This window comes from Mauremys reevesii, linkage group 3, assembly GCF_016161935.1.
Source record: "Mauremys reevesii isolate NIE-2019 linkage group 3, ASM1616193v1, whole genome shotgun sequence".
Taxonomy (NCBI): Eukaryota; Metazoa; Chordata; order Testudines; family Geoemydidae; genus Mauremys; species Mauremys reevesii.
Genome location: NC_052625.1, coordinates 8,157,435 through 8,170,780, shown reverse-complemented (window position 1 = coordinate 8,170,780; position 13,346 = coordinate 8,157,435).

The following is a 13,346-nucleotide window of genomic DNA, read 5'->3' as shown; positions in this document are numbered from 1 at the left end:
TGCCGTATACCAGAGCCACAGGCCTTTGGCAAATTTAAAAACTCTTAACCTACTTTAGATATAACTAATAAATCAGGGCAGGTGCTCACGCCACAACTTAGGTGGTATCAATTAGACCAGTGGAGGCTATGATACAACCTAATAATCACTGTGACTCCACCTACACTTAATGTGAATGTTTCTTTTTATCTTTTTCCCAGAGGGTCAACACGAAAGCTTAAATATGCACTTCAACATTGTCAATTTCCAAAGGCAGCACTGAAGACAAATGTTGAATACTTATAGTGGTGTAAGTAAGGGGAAAGCTGGGGGGGGGGGGAGGACAACTATTATGGGATGTGAGTAAAGACATTTTAGAATGGAGACAGGGGAGAGAAGCCCTGTGGGTGAAATTCATCTCTATGTCACGTAAACCCCATTTATGTCCTCAGATTAGGCCTTTTAAGTGGGACTTAAGTGGCGCAGAGATTTTGTGCAGGCTGCGGTGAATTTCACCTCACCACACACAGGTCCCAGGTCAGTAAGGTACTTAAGCATGTTAGGACTCCTCTCAGGTTTAAATTTACTCAGATGATAAAGTACCTTGGTGAATCGGGGGCATAGCGCTGGCTGTTGTGAGCAGACCTGCTAAAGGTAATGGAACTATTCAGAGTAATAAACGAAGTGGAAGGATCGCCAGTGGTTAGGTTGCTGGGACACAGGGTTCTATTCGCTGCTCTGCTACACAATTCTTGCGTGACCTTGGACAAGTCCCTTAGAGTATGTCTACACTGCAAAGAGAAACACCCAGGTCAGATGACTTGGGCTTGCAGGGCTCAGGCAGTGGGGCAAAAAGTATCAGTGTAGACATTCCCACTTGGGCGGGAGCCTGAGACCTGAAACTTGGCGAGGGTTGAGGATCTTGAAGCTCAGGCTCCAGCCCAAGTGGGAATACCTACACTGATACTTTTTGCCCCACTGCCTGAGCCCCACAAGCCCAAGTCAGCTGACCTGGCTCTGAGACTCAACACTATACATTTTTCTCTGCAGTGTAGACATACCCTGGGTCTTCTGTACCTCAGTTCCTCATCTATGAATGAGGATGATAGAACTAGAGCTAAGGAAAATGTTCAGCCAAAACCTCTTTTTGGTGAAAAATGCAGATTCAGCAACACCAAAACTTTTCAAGAATTCATGTAGGTTTTGCTGAATTTGTTTAAAAAGCAAACAACAAATTCCAAAAAATATGAAGTTTTATTTTGACATTTTCAAAATGAAACCTTTTGATTTTTCAGTCAAACTATTTTGTTTCAAAACTTCCTTTAATTTTTTTAATTAAAATTTAAAAAAAAAATTGAAGTGGGAGAAATTGAAACAAAATGTTTTGACTTTATCAGAACTAAAAATATATTATTCGATAAAAACCAAAAATATTTTCAGCTTTTCAATTCATTGAAAAATTTGAAAATGAAATTTTTTGACTTTTCAAAATTGCCAAAAAACAAAATCTGTTATTTGCCTAGCTGATTACCTAACCTCCCAGGAGTAGTGTGAGGATAAATACATTAAAGATTGTGAGGTGCTCAGATACTTGTGATGACTATATATAAGAAATCCATGGATCACTACACACTTACCTCCAACACCTCTCCCACCTCTCACCCCCACCCCCGATGCACCAAGAAAGTGGTCATCTATAGCCAGGTACTCAGATACCATTTGCTCTGAAGAGAAAGTCCGGAATACACACCTAACCACACTTCACTAAACAAGGACACGCCACAGAGAAGTACATCACATCATGGAATGGGCCACCCAAATACCCCAGAAGAACCAACTTCGATATAGGAAGATATAAACAACTGACTACACAACCCTACTTGTCACCGAACATACCCCATATGGGTTCTAGTGTGGGATCATCAAACAATGACAACCCAATACCTGAGGGTGACCCCATCCTGAAAGAAATCTTTCCCAAGCCCCTTCTTTTGGCCTTCTAATAGACCCCCAGCCTCACCAAGCTGGTCATCAGAAGAAAGCTCCTGACAGACCAGAACACGTCAACTCAAAGCAGCACCAGACTCTGCCAGAACAGATGCAAAACCCACAGACATAGCTCTGCTGATCACAACCCCTCAGAATACACTGTTCAAGATCCAGGGGTCCTACACATGCCTATCACAACATGTTGTGTAGCTTATCCAGTGCTACAAATGCCCCAACAACTATGTGGTGAAAACAATCACTACGCTCTCAAATGAAATTTGCACAGAAAAATGATAAAAGACAAACACACCCTACCACTGGTGGGTGAAAACTTTTCGCCCAACGATCACTCCAAACCTCAGTTCTCATCCTCAAAGGAAACCTGCATGACTTAAACAAACCTGGGAATGTAAATTCATAACTCTGCTGAATACTAAAAAACATGGATTTAACAGAGACCCTGATTTTATGGTTCATTACAACAATTTGTAACACACCCTACTGCCTGCTAACGCACCGTTGTCAAATGACTGCAGAGCTCTTAATTGCACATTTCATTTTAAGTGGTCTCCTACAGCACCTGTGAGCCCTTACATTTCACAGCCTTATATTTCACTTGGACACTCTGGTTACATTCTCCAGACCTGAGGAAGAGCTCTGTGAAGCTCAAAAGCGTGTCTATTCCACCAACAGAAGTTGGTCCAATAAAAGATATTACCTCACCTACCTTGTCTCTGAGATAAGGAGATAAGTATTGCGCCCATTAGTAAGTGTTTGCATAACTGAGCCCTAAGTCATTTCTTGAGGTATTTCATAATCCTAAAATTATGATTACTAAAGTACCGCCAGGACAACTAGTGACTTTGAATTGGTAACTGACAATATTTAAAACAAAAAATAGGATATTTTGGGGGCACCGAGGGTTTTGTTTGTTTGTTTGTTTGGCTTGGCTTGGCTTTTGGATTAACAGCTGCCTCACCACAGTGATCAGAAGGTAAATAAGTTTTCTTTAAAAAAAAAAATCTTCAAAATGATATATTTCAGTGGGTTAATTACTGCTGTTCTTCTTTGACCTTTTTTGGTTTTATCTGCTTTTCACTGCATTTACAATCAAACATTTTCCTTTGACACTGTGCAGGGCTCTGGGTAGAATGAGTTTGGTGTAATCAGGTGTGTTGCTGGTGAACTGCAGCCCACAGTACAAAGGCAGCACTGTTTTTCACAAGCATATTCAGTAATATTCACTCAACAGAAGAGCCGAGCGACATGGCAATATCCATCAACCCTCTGCATTAGCTCATAATTAAAGAAAGGTCAGCGGCTTTACCTTTATGAGAACTACATTTATCTTTGTACGGTTAAAAAACAAACATATACAAATTTCACAACGGAAACTTTTGTTGACATTCAGAAACATGAAACCCGAGACATGTAAAAATGTTACACAGCCAGCTGAGTTAATCTAATAAGGCTCATGAGATTGATTTACCTCACCAGTTGCAGAGCTGTTGAGATAATTTTTTGTAGCTAACGGCTCATGCTGATGTACTCCAGTTTTTTCATGCCTCGCTAGTGAAGAAAGACCGTGATTCACCCTGGTTAGTTACCTTTTCTCATTTTCATAGCCAGCCAGAGCCAAGATATATTCTTAATTTTGTTCTTCTGGATCCATTGATTAGTAAATTACACATAGTGAGAAACAATGTTCACCTAGAAATTTCAGCTGGCTACAGCTTTTGTCTTCAAATACTGTGAGCTACTTAGGAAAATAATAGAAGTAAAACCATTCCCCATTTTTAGAACTCAGACAGATGCTCTTTAAGGTACTGAAATGGGATTTTTGTTTTTGCATGCTTTACCAGTTCTGGAGGGTCCGACTAGATGACTTCCTAAGGTCTCTTCCAACCCTAATCTTCTATGATTCCATACAAATCCAGATGCAGAACTGCCAGAAAACAGCTAGGGCTAGAAGAGAAGTTCCAGAAGTCTCATGAGAAAGCATTATTAATATTACTTTGTTTTACACTAGGAACCAGGGTCCTTGAGATCAAAACCCCACTGTGCTTGGCAACGGTGAATATGCATAGAAGAGATAGTCCCTGCCCTAACTTGCTTACAATTAGAGCTGGGTGAATAATGAATTTTTCGGGTCACTGGTAATTCCAAAAACTCGAATATAAAATTAAATAAAATTCATTTTGGGTTGAATGGAAAACAACAATTTTCAGTGAACTGAAGAGTTGAAAAAAAAATAATTAAGAGGTCAAACAAAATATTCTATTTGATCCGAAACAAGACATGTTTTGATTCTGAGCTTTTATAATGTTTTTAAATTAAAAAATTAAGAAAGGTTCTAAATGAATTCATGTTGTGCCATGTTTCATTTTGAAAATGTCTAAATCAAACATTTTGATTTTGTCTGATTTTTTTTTTCCTGACAGGAACAATCTGGTGAAATCAAACACAAATTTGTAAAAATGTTTCAGTTTTGCCAAATCTGCATTTTTTTTTTTTGCTGAAAAAAAGGTTTTGGTCAGCAGAAGAATTATACACCGAGATTAGTCAATAACAAATACAAGTATTTGAAAATAGTGATTTGTTCATGGACAATTCAAACACAGAATAAGAGGGGAAATTCATCAAATGAATTATTCATTATGGGTGACTAAACCAACTCTAGTTATAACCAGTAACCACTCACCTCGATAGCCAGAGAAGAGTTTGACAATTTTCTCACTGTCACTCTAAGGACAATGGCTTCCTCTTCCAAAGAGACGTGGGGCCAAATATTTCTCTTACATACACCAGAGAAACCTACTGTCTTCAGTGAACCTGAGAGGAGACGCTGACCTACAATACTTCTTTTACTTGCATGGCTAAATTCCAAGTAATCACCTTCATACCCATCTAAATTCCTGCTGTACTTGCAATTACCTAAATTTTTCTTCCCATCCTGTGCTAAATTTTTCTTAGTGTTGATGACAATAATTGGGAAATGTGAATGAAAATGGCAGCCAGATGTACAGAGGAACACTAGCCTACAATTCAGAAGGCTCCGGCATAGGCTTTCTGTAGGACCTTGCTTAAGTCATCTTTGACTTTGGTGAAAGTTAGCAGCCTAAATACCTTGGTGGATCCAGGCCTTTGTTCCCCATCTGTGAATGGGGATGATAGGTGTCTTGTAAGCATAAATACATTTTAAAAGCTCGTGAGGTGATCATATTCTCATAGTGGGGGCATGTAAGTACCTTTGACAGATAGACCTGATTTAGCTGAATAATTCTGAAAACTCCATTTTAATTCAGATTTCTAAAAATAAACTGCCAGTGGAAATAAAGGTCATCCAGGCCATGTTGTCTATTCCTGTTTAAATGTTTCAGATCCCCAAGCACTGACTGCATTTCCAAAGAGAATCAGAGCAAATGGTTAACAATAATGTGAAGTTATAGTACTTAAAAAAGAACTACACTTTGCTGATATCTATTGTCAGCATTGGCAAGCAGCGGGAGGGAAGTAAAACACTGATAACATTGCTGTATTGTTCATGTAGGTCCCCAACCTTAACATGCATCTATATCTTCTGTCCCAAGAAGCTGCTCTCTTTTCATCAAACACATTCCAGGAGTCAGCAGTGAAAGTACGGACAGAACACAGCAGATTGATCCATTAACTCTCACTCTAGCTCTGCATTCCAAATGGGAAGATTTGGAAAGCTCAAAATGTGAACATGCTCACAAGATCTGATTTAACGCTGCTGCTACTTTGACTTTGTTGTAGGTGCTGCAAAACTTTTCAGGTGCTACAACTTCTTTGATATGTGTTGTTTAATTAAGTACTGGCACAAATCAAGCTAGTCTTTATGTGCCTTGAGTTATCATCTCAAAAATGTAAGGCCAGATTCTCAGCTAGTGCAAATCCATGTAGCTCCACCGATGCATGAGACTCTTAATATATGTCTAAAATTAATAATGAATAATGTGTACTCTCTTTGCCAGAAAAGATGCAATTCAATGCACATTCGTTCCCCTTTGATGGACAGTCCCTTAAAGATCTTCAATTTAGCAATGGATAAAATTAAAAGTCCAACCTGTCACAGCTCTCAACATGCTTTTCATGCCTGATTGTTTTCATTTGGATTGGGTTTACCCACTAACACATCTTTGATGTTATAATTTTCTTACGTTGCTGCAGCCACAACAGTTGTATGTGCTTGGATAACCCACACAAGCAGAGTTTGGCTCTCTGTCTCTCTCTAGTGGTTAGTCCACATACAGAGATTTATGCTTCTGCTACAGCCAGTGAGCTGAGGTGCCTGGGTCTTTAGCTCAGACAGTAGAAGCTCTTTACTTTAGTTCCAGAAGTGCAATAACCACAGATGATGACTCATCCAAGACTGAAGACAGAAGACTGGAAGATTGTGGTTCATCAGAGGAAGAAATTGCCTTTTTTTTCCAAGTAGCACACTGGCCAAGTGTGTTTTTGTCCCCCTCTAGTAACAGGGCCATTTAAGAGACTATCAGCTACTAGAGCTGGTCAGAAAATACTCCATCTGCCCCTACAGATAATGTTGCCTTGTTGGCAATGTATCAAAAAATGAAATATTTCGGTCAAAAATATAAGTATTTATATTCAAAATAGCACCCTGGTGCCTCCTGGAGCTGTAGTTCAGATGCTGTATGTTCCCACAGCTGTCTCGCATGACCTTCTCATAAACAAACTAGGGAAATACAACCTAGATGGAGCTACTATAAGGTGGGTGCATAACTGGTTGGAAAATCATCCCCAGAGAGTAGTTATCAGGGGTTTACAGTCATGCTGGAAGGGCATAATGAGTGGGGTCCCGCAGGGATCCGTTCTGGGTCTGGTTCTGTTCAATATCTTCATCGATGATTTAGATAATGGCATAGAGCGTACACTTTTAAAGTTTGCGGATGAGGGGAGGGGTTACAAGTGCCTTGGAGGCTAGGATTAAAATTCAAAATGATCTGGACAAACTGGAGAAATGGTCTGAAGTAAATGGGATGAAATTCAATAAGGACAAATGCAAAGTGCTCCACTTAGGAAGGAACAATCAATCAGTTGCACACATACAAAATTGGAAATGACTCCCTAGGATGGAGAACTGGGATCTGGGGGTCATAGTGGATCACAAGCTAAATGAGTCGTCAATGTGATGCTGTTGCAAAAAAAAGCAAACATAATTCTGGGATGTATTAGCAGGAGTTGTAAGCAAGACACGAGAAGTAATTTTCCCGCTCTACTCTGTTCTGATTAGGCCTAAACTGAGTATTGTGTCCAGTTCTGGGTGCCACATTTCAGGAAAGATGTGGACAAATTGGAGAAAGTCCAGAGAAGAGCAACAAAAATGATTCAAGGTCTTGAAAACATGAGCTCTGAGGGAAGAGTGAAAAAAATTGGATCTGTTTAGTCTGGAGAAGAGAAGACAGAGGGGACATGATAACAGTTTTCAAATACATAAAATGTTGTTACAAGGAGGAGGGAGAAAAATTGTTCTTAACTTCTAAGGATAAGACAAGAATCAATGGGCTTAAATGGCAGCAAGGGTGGTTTAGGTGGCAGTGGAGAGGAGTGAGCAGGCAGACCGGGAGTGCCTTGGGGGAAGAGACGGAAAGGAGTGAGTGATGGGTGGGGAGGGCCTCAGGGGAGGATGCGGAGTGTAGCAAGCCGAGGTGGGATCAGGGAAGGGAGCAGATTGGGGGTGAGAAGAGGTGGAATAAGGGTGGGACTTCAGAGGAAGCGGCAGAGTGGGAGCAGACCCCTGGTCCAGGCACTGGTGGGCTCCCCGCACACTTCTATGGTGCTCATGTGTAAGCCTCCCCAAACAGAAGACTCACACGCTGCCTATGTCTACCGTGCAAATGTCCGAGATACTTCTCCCAGGTGACAAACCCTTTGTCATAGGGAAATTCAGTAAGATGGAGGACATAGAGAACGGCCACTGAGGAGAATTCAAGAAAACATTCAATGGGAGATAGATAACAGTAGGTCTGGTCCATGACCTCTACATGCTCTTCAGAGGCACCGTTTCCCACTGAAGCTCAAATCTGCTGAGTTTTGCCAACACCCAGACTCTCTTTTGGATGCATCCAGCCTCTGGAACTGTAACTTTACTGTGATTCACAGTTTGTTCATCTCAGGATGCACGTATACAGAGGCTCTCACCTTCAGTAGAAAGTCCAAGCCTTTTGGCAGATACATTCTGTGCTCCTTCCTCAGGCCACTGGCTTTGATATGAATTTTGTCTGACTACAAAGAGATTAAGCTTTGCAGAAAATGACTGTTAGATGGCATAGAATAAGCTTGTAATATATATTTAGGACTAAAAAATTGCTTGGTCAGAATTACTCTTCTCCTCCTACATATTATCCGACACGTAAATGCACATTTGCTGACAATGATGTTGGGTCCAGTTTTGCACCTGTTGAAGATGAGAATTTTGCCACTGATTTCACTGGGAACAGCATGCACCTGGTATCTGGCACACATTATATAAGTCAGATTTTACTAGCACATATGATAACATTTACAAGAGTCTGGTGTCAGACCATATAATCTTCACAGGACTTTGTAATCTTTCAAGATTGTAATCTGTACATTGGCACCATCTGAAATAAATTAAAATAAGAAATTGCCAGTTTAATAACTTGTAAATTTTTAACATAGATATATTTAAATATGTCCCAGACATTAGTCTTAATTTTTCTAAGTAAGCTGTTCTCGAGTTATGACAGAGAAGAGCAAATCACAGGCTCAGAAAACAAAAATTGTGCCAACAACTTTCTTTAGATTTTCCTGAGAACACTTCAGCACAAATATGGAGTGTGACCATCTCCTGGTCTATAGTGTTTTTCTTAAGCACCAGCTCCTGGAATCATATGACGACTTGGGAATCACAGCTGTTATTTTAAATAAGTCAAATTTCTAGCTCTCACAGTTGGGGAGAAAAGCTTGGGAATGTGATAAAAAAATCAGAAGCCAAATAAAAAGAATCCATAATTTATTATTTGAAATTCTCATTATTTTTTAGGTCAATCTTATGAACACTTGGGGTGGGCGATGCTGGTGTGTGTTATACAGATATCAGGGAGTTTATAATGTGCCACAAGGACTCCTAGGGTTTTTTTTGCTGATACAGACTAACACAGCTACCACTGAAACCTATAATGTGTTTGTGTATACTGGTCTATCTGGCAATCAGCCAGGAAACAGAGACAATTACGTATTTCATAATGAGCCAGATTGTGATCACCTTACTCAACAAGTGATCCTACTGCAATCTATGCGGGGAGTAAGGTGCTACTTAGTAGAAGGAAGGGAATCAGAATCTGGCACCTAAATAAGCCCAGTGATTTCCAGTGTGCATAACAGTGTCAGAATCTGGCCCCAATCAGGATACAGGTTCCTGCTCCAAAAGAGGATTTTTGTTTAGATTCACAACAGGGACTGTGAAATCCTTTGAAAATTCCCCAAGGTGTTAATTGGTTTTTATGCAAACCCATCTGATATCCTATCCGCTCCCAAATTTTTCTTCCAACTGCCTACCATTGCTAACACTGGTTCAACTTCACCAGAGTTAGCAATGTTGGGAGCGCTGGCGTACATGCACTGCTGGTATTGTTAACACCATATCAATTTAGTCTGCTCACAGCAGGGTCACATGACCCCAGCAGCTAGTGGTCTATGTACACTTGGGGGCCAGATCCAAATTGTATTAAGTCTTTCCATTGATTTCAACGGCCTTTGGATTAGGTACCAATAAAACTTCACTCCAGTTAGTGAGGGTGCAACTTTTTCCATAGACTTTTTGTTGGTGGGTGAAGGGGTTGTTTCTTTCTGATGGAAAGTGGTTTCTTCAACTAAAAATGGACATTTTCATTTGGGGGGGGGCGGAGTCACATCTTTGGTGGAAATCTTTGCGTTTTCATTGAAAAACTGAAAACTCCAAGCTCCCAAATTGAGCTTTTAAACCAAAAAGTTTCAGTTTTCTAAAACCCAGTAGTTTTTCAGCAGCTGAAAACTGGAAAAAAAATAAAAGTCGGATGAAAACTTGAGAAGATTCAATTAAAAAAAATGCGTAAAATCATTTTTTTCATTGGTGTGTGTCAGGGGATTTCACAGAATCATAAATCTATTATATACAGTAAAGAACTTCCTCTTTGCAGCAGCTGCAGAATCCTTTGAAATGGGTGAAAGATCTATGGAATGCACTCGGGCAAACAAGGCGGAAATTAGAGAGGGAGCTGTATCAAGAGGAATATACTATTTAAATGAAATCCATTGAGAGCCAGATTTCAATCCTCTGAATACAGCTATTCTTGCTCACATGGGGCAGCACCTTATGCTACAATTAGCCCATTTGGCTTCAGTGGGACTTTGTGAATTGCAGGTACTACTCAATGTGAGCATAGGCATCACAATCTAGCCCACTGTAATTTAGAAATAAAATTCTATTTGTGTATTGAGTTCTTATCTAAAGGATGAGGGAACCTACTGTATGCTAATGAAGGCTTATCAGCTGTGCTGGCAAAGTCCCAGGAGATGATAAAGAGAAAGAGAATGGGAAAGAGACACTTTGGCTATGAAAACAAGTCTCCCTGGAACAAGAGATGATAGCAGTGCTGCAACTGAGAGAGAAAGAAACTTCCGTTCCTGGGACAAGATCCCTTCCTGAGGCATGTCACTGAAGGAGACACACAGATTTCCATGGACAGATTGGTGCACCAAATACATTATGAATCTTGCTGCTGAGGACAAAAGGTCTTTCTACCATATAAAAGAGAGAATTACAAAAGCAACTAGAGCTACCCAAAAAAAAAAAAATCAAAATTTTTAGGTTCCCAGCCTGAGACATACAAAAAGAGCCTGATTTCAGATGGCAGGAGCTCAGCACATTTGGGGATGGGGAAAATCAGATCCTTTGAGGGTGTCTCAAATTGGTCACCCAAAATTCACTAGTCACTTAAATCTTGGCCTGAGTTTTTTCCATCTGATTTAATGAGCATTTTTCTAGCAAGGATTTTAGGCCTATTAAAGTGTCTCATTCCAGCTATGTTTATAGAGTCACTCACATTTAATAGTTTCCCTTCACTCTAATGATGATCTCTTCATCTGCCACATGCTGACCTGGATTTCAGGAGTGGTGGCAGGGACAAGCACTCCCAGAGAAAGAAGGGATAAGGAAACTGACTAAGGAGAGCTATAACCAGCTGGGGGCACGTCTACACGACGACACTGCAGCTATGCTCTTGTAGCCCCACAGTGTAGACACTTCCTACATCGATGTAAGGAGGTTTTCCCCCTCCGTATAGGTAATCCACCTCCCTGAGGTGGCAGTAATTAGGCTGACAGAAGAATTCTTCTGTTGACCTCGCCACGTCTACACCAGATGCTAGGTTGGCTTCACTAGGGCACTCATGGGTATGAGGTCGATCTAAATTTTACGCGCAGACCAGGTCATAGCGTATACACAAGAGCGAAAAGTGTTGCAATACCCTCCCCAAAAGGGATTGTGATGAAGATGGCTGCAGCGAGTGTGTGGGTGACAGGCTAAATACCTGGGGAATAAGGAGTTGCTGTGCTGAGCATAAGAAATTTCAGATGCAAAATTATTTATTTTGGGGAAAAGTTATGATCAACCCTGGTTAGAGCCTTCAGGGGGGGAAACAGTTGTTGGAAACAGAACTGTGGTGGCAACTGGACGCTAGGGGTGAGGGTTTCAAAGCCACCAATGAGATTTTCATTCCCAATTCCCCTTCATTTTAAAGGGGAACTTGGTGTCCAAGTCCCTTAGACAGCTTTGAAAAATCTGAGCCTAGCGGCCTGGTCTAAAGCCCCCTGAAGTCAATGGGAGTCTTTCCATTGATTACAGATCAGGTCCCGGGCTTATGGGCAGTTTAGAAATGAGGGTGGATGGATGGAGGCCACAATGGAAGGATTAATAAAGCACTTGAGAACAAGGATGTGGAATGGAAGCCTCCTGCGTCAGTCACTATGGGGCTATTGCTGTGTCCCCTTATACAGCTGCGACTGTATCCCCTTGTAAACATCAACCCTCAATCCAATCACCTGTGTCTTATTTAGTGTAAAGCCTACAGGGTCACATCACATGGCCCATGAAAAGCAGAGCTGCCTCCAGCCCCACACAGGGAAAAGAAAAATCCTCACCAGTCTCCTGCTTCAGATCCTGCCAGTAAGCAGGAGTGGGGCAATGTGAGAACATATTTGCTGAGCAGCGGCCAGTTGACATTTCCAGATGCCAGCCTGATGACAGTCAGGGCCTGCTCCCTCTCTCTGGGTCTCACAGGCAGGGTGGACAAAGAAGAAATCCATCTGTCCATGGGGAAAAGGGGTGAAGCATCCCCATTCCCAGCTATTCTCTCAGCAAGTTCCCCTTCTCATCTGCCTTTCTGTGGGGGTCTCGTCAATACACCCCAGTGCTGTTCCGCCTCCTCAAACATCTCCAGGTGGATCGCAAGCCCAGACAGTGAGTCTCCATCTTGTGATAGGGACGGTAAATCCTGGCCTTTTGTCCCTCTGCTCCTGGCCCTTTAACCTACCCAACAGAGAGCTCTCTTAAATGGTAGGTCCCATCGGACAAGGACCATAATTCCCTCTGGGCCATCAGTGCTTATCCAATAAGCACATCTCAGCTCTAGAGAGTTTAAAGGGCCAGTTTCAGGAGCAGAAGCAGTGTTGGCCAGTCCTACAGCAAGATGGGATTGGTGGATGGGTCTCCCATCTCCCTGCAGACTGTTCTCAGATATTTGAGGAGCCCGCGGACCTATTTCCCCTTTTCCATGCTCCAGAAAAGGACTATGGGGAGAGGAGAGGAGCTTTCTGTCTAATGGGAAGAGGCGACCAGCCAACTAGAGGTGAGAAGAGCACCCATCCACCGCCACCTACCCACAAGACTAATCAGAGCAAAAGGGGGAGTATGGTCCTGCTGCTGGAAAGGTCTTGGGGGACAATGGGAGAGGGTGGTGCCACTGACCATTCTTCAGATCCAGAAGGTACCAGTATGAAAGATCTCCCTGAATGCAAGGAGGGGATGAAATTTTCAAAACCAACTGGTTACTTGCAGTACCTCCATTCTCAGGTGCCCAGCCTGAGACAGTCTAAAGGGCCTTGATCCTCAGAACAGGCAGAGCATCTGCCCTCTCACAAATCAGGTGTCTCCAGTTGCGCAGTGGCCATGGATCGTCCCTTCTCAGGGTGCCCTCTGGCATCAAACCGCAGCAGGAGAGGTGTGCCTTCCTCAGCTCTCCCTCTCAGACTCCAACATGCCTTCTCTCATGTCCAGTTCTATCCCTAGCTGGAGCCAGTTCGTTGTCCCACACAGGGCAAGATAGTCCTTGAAA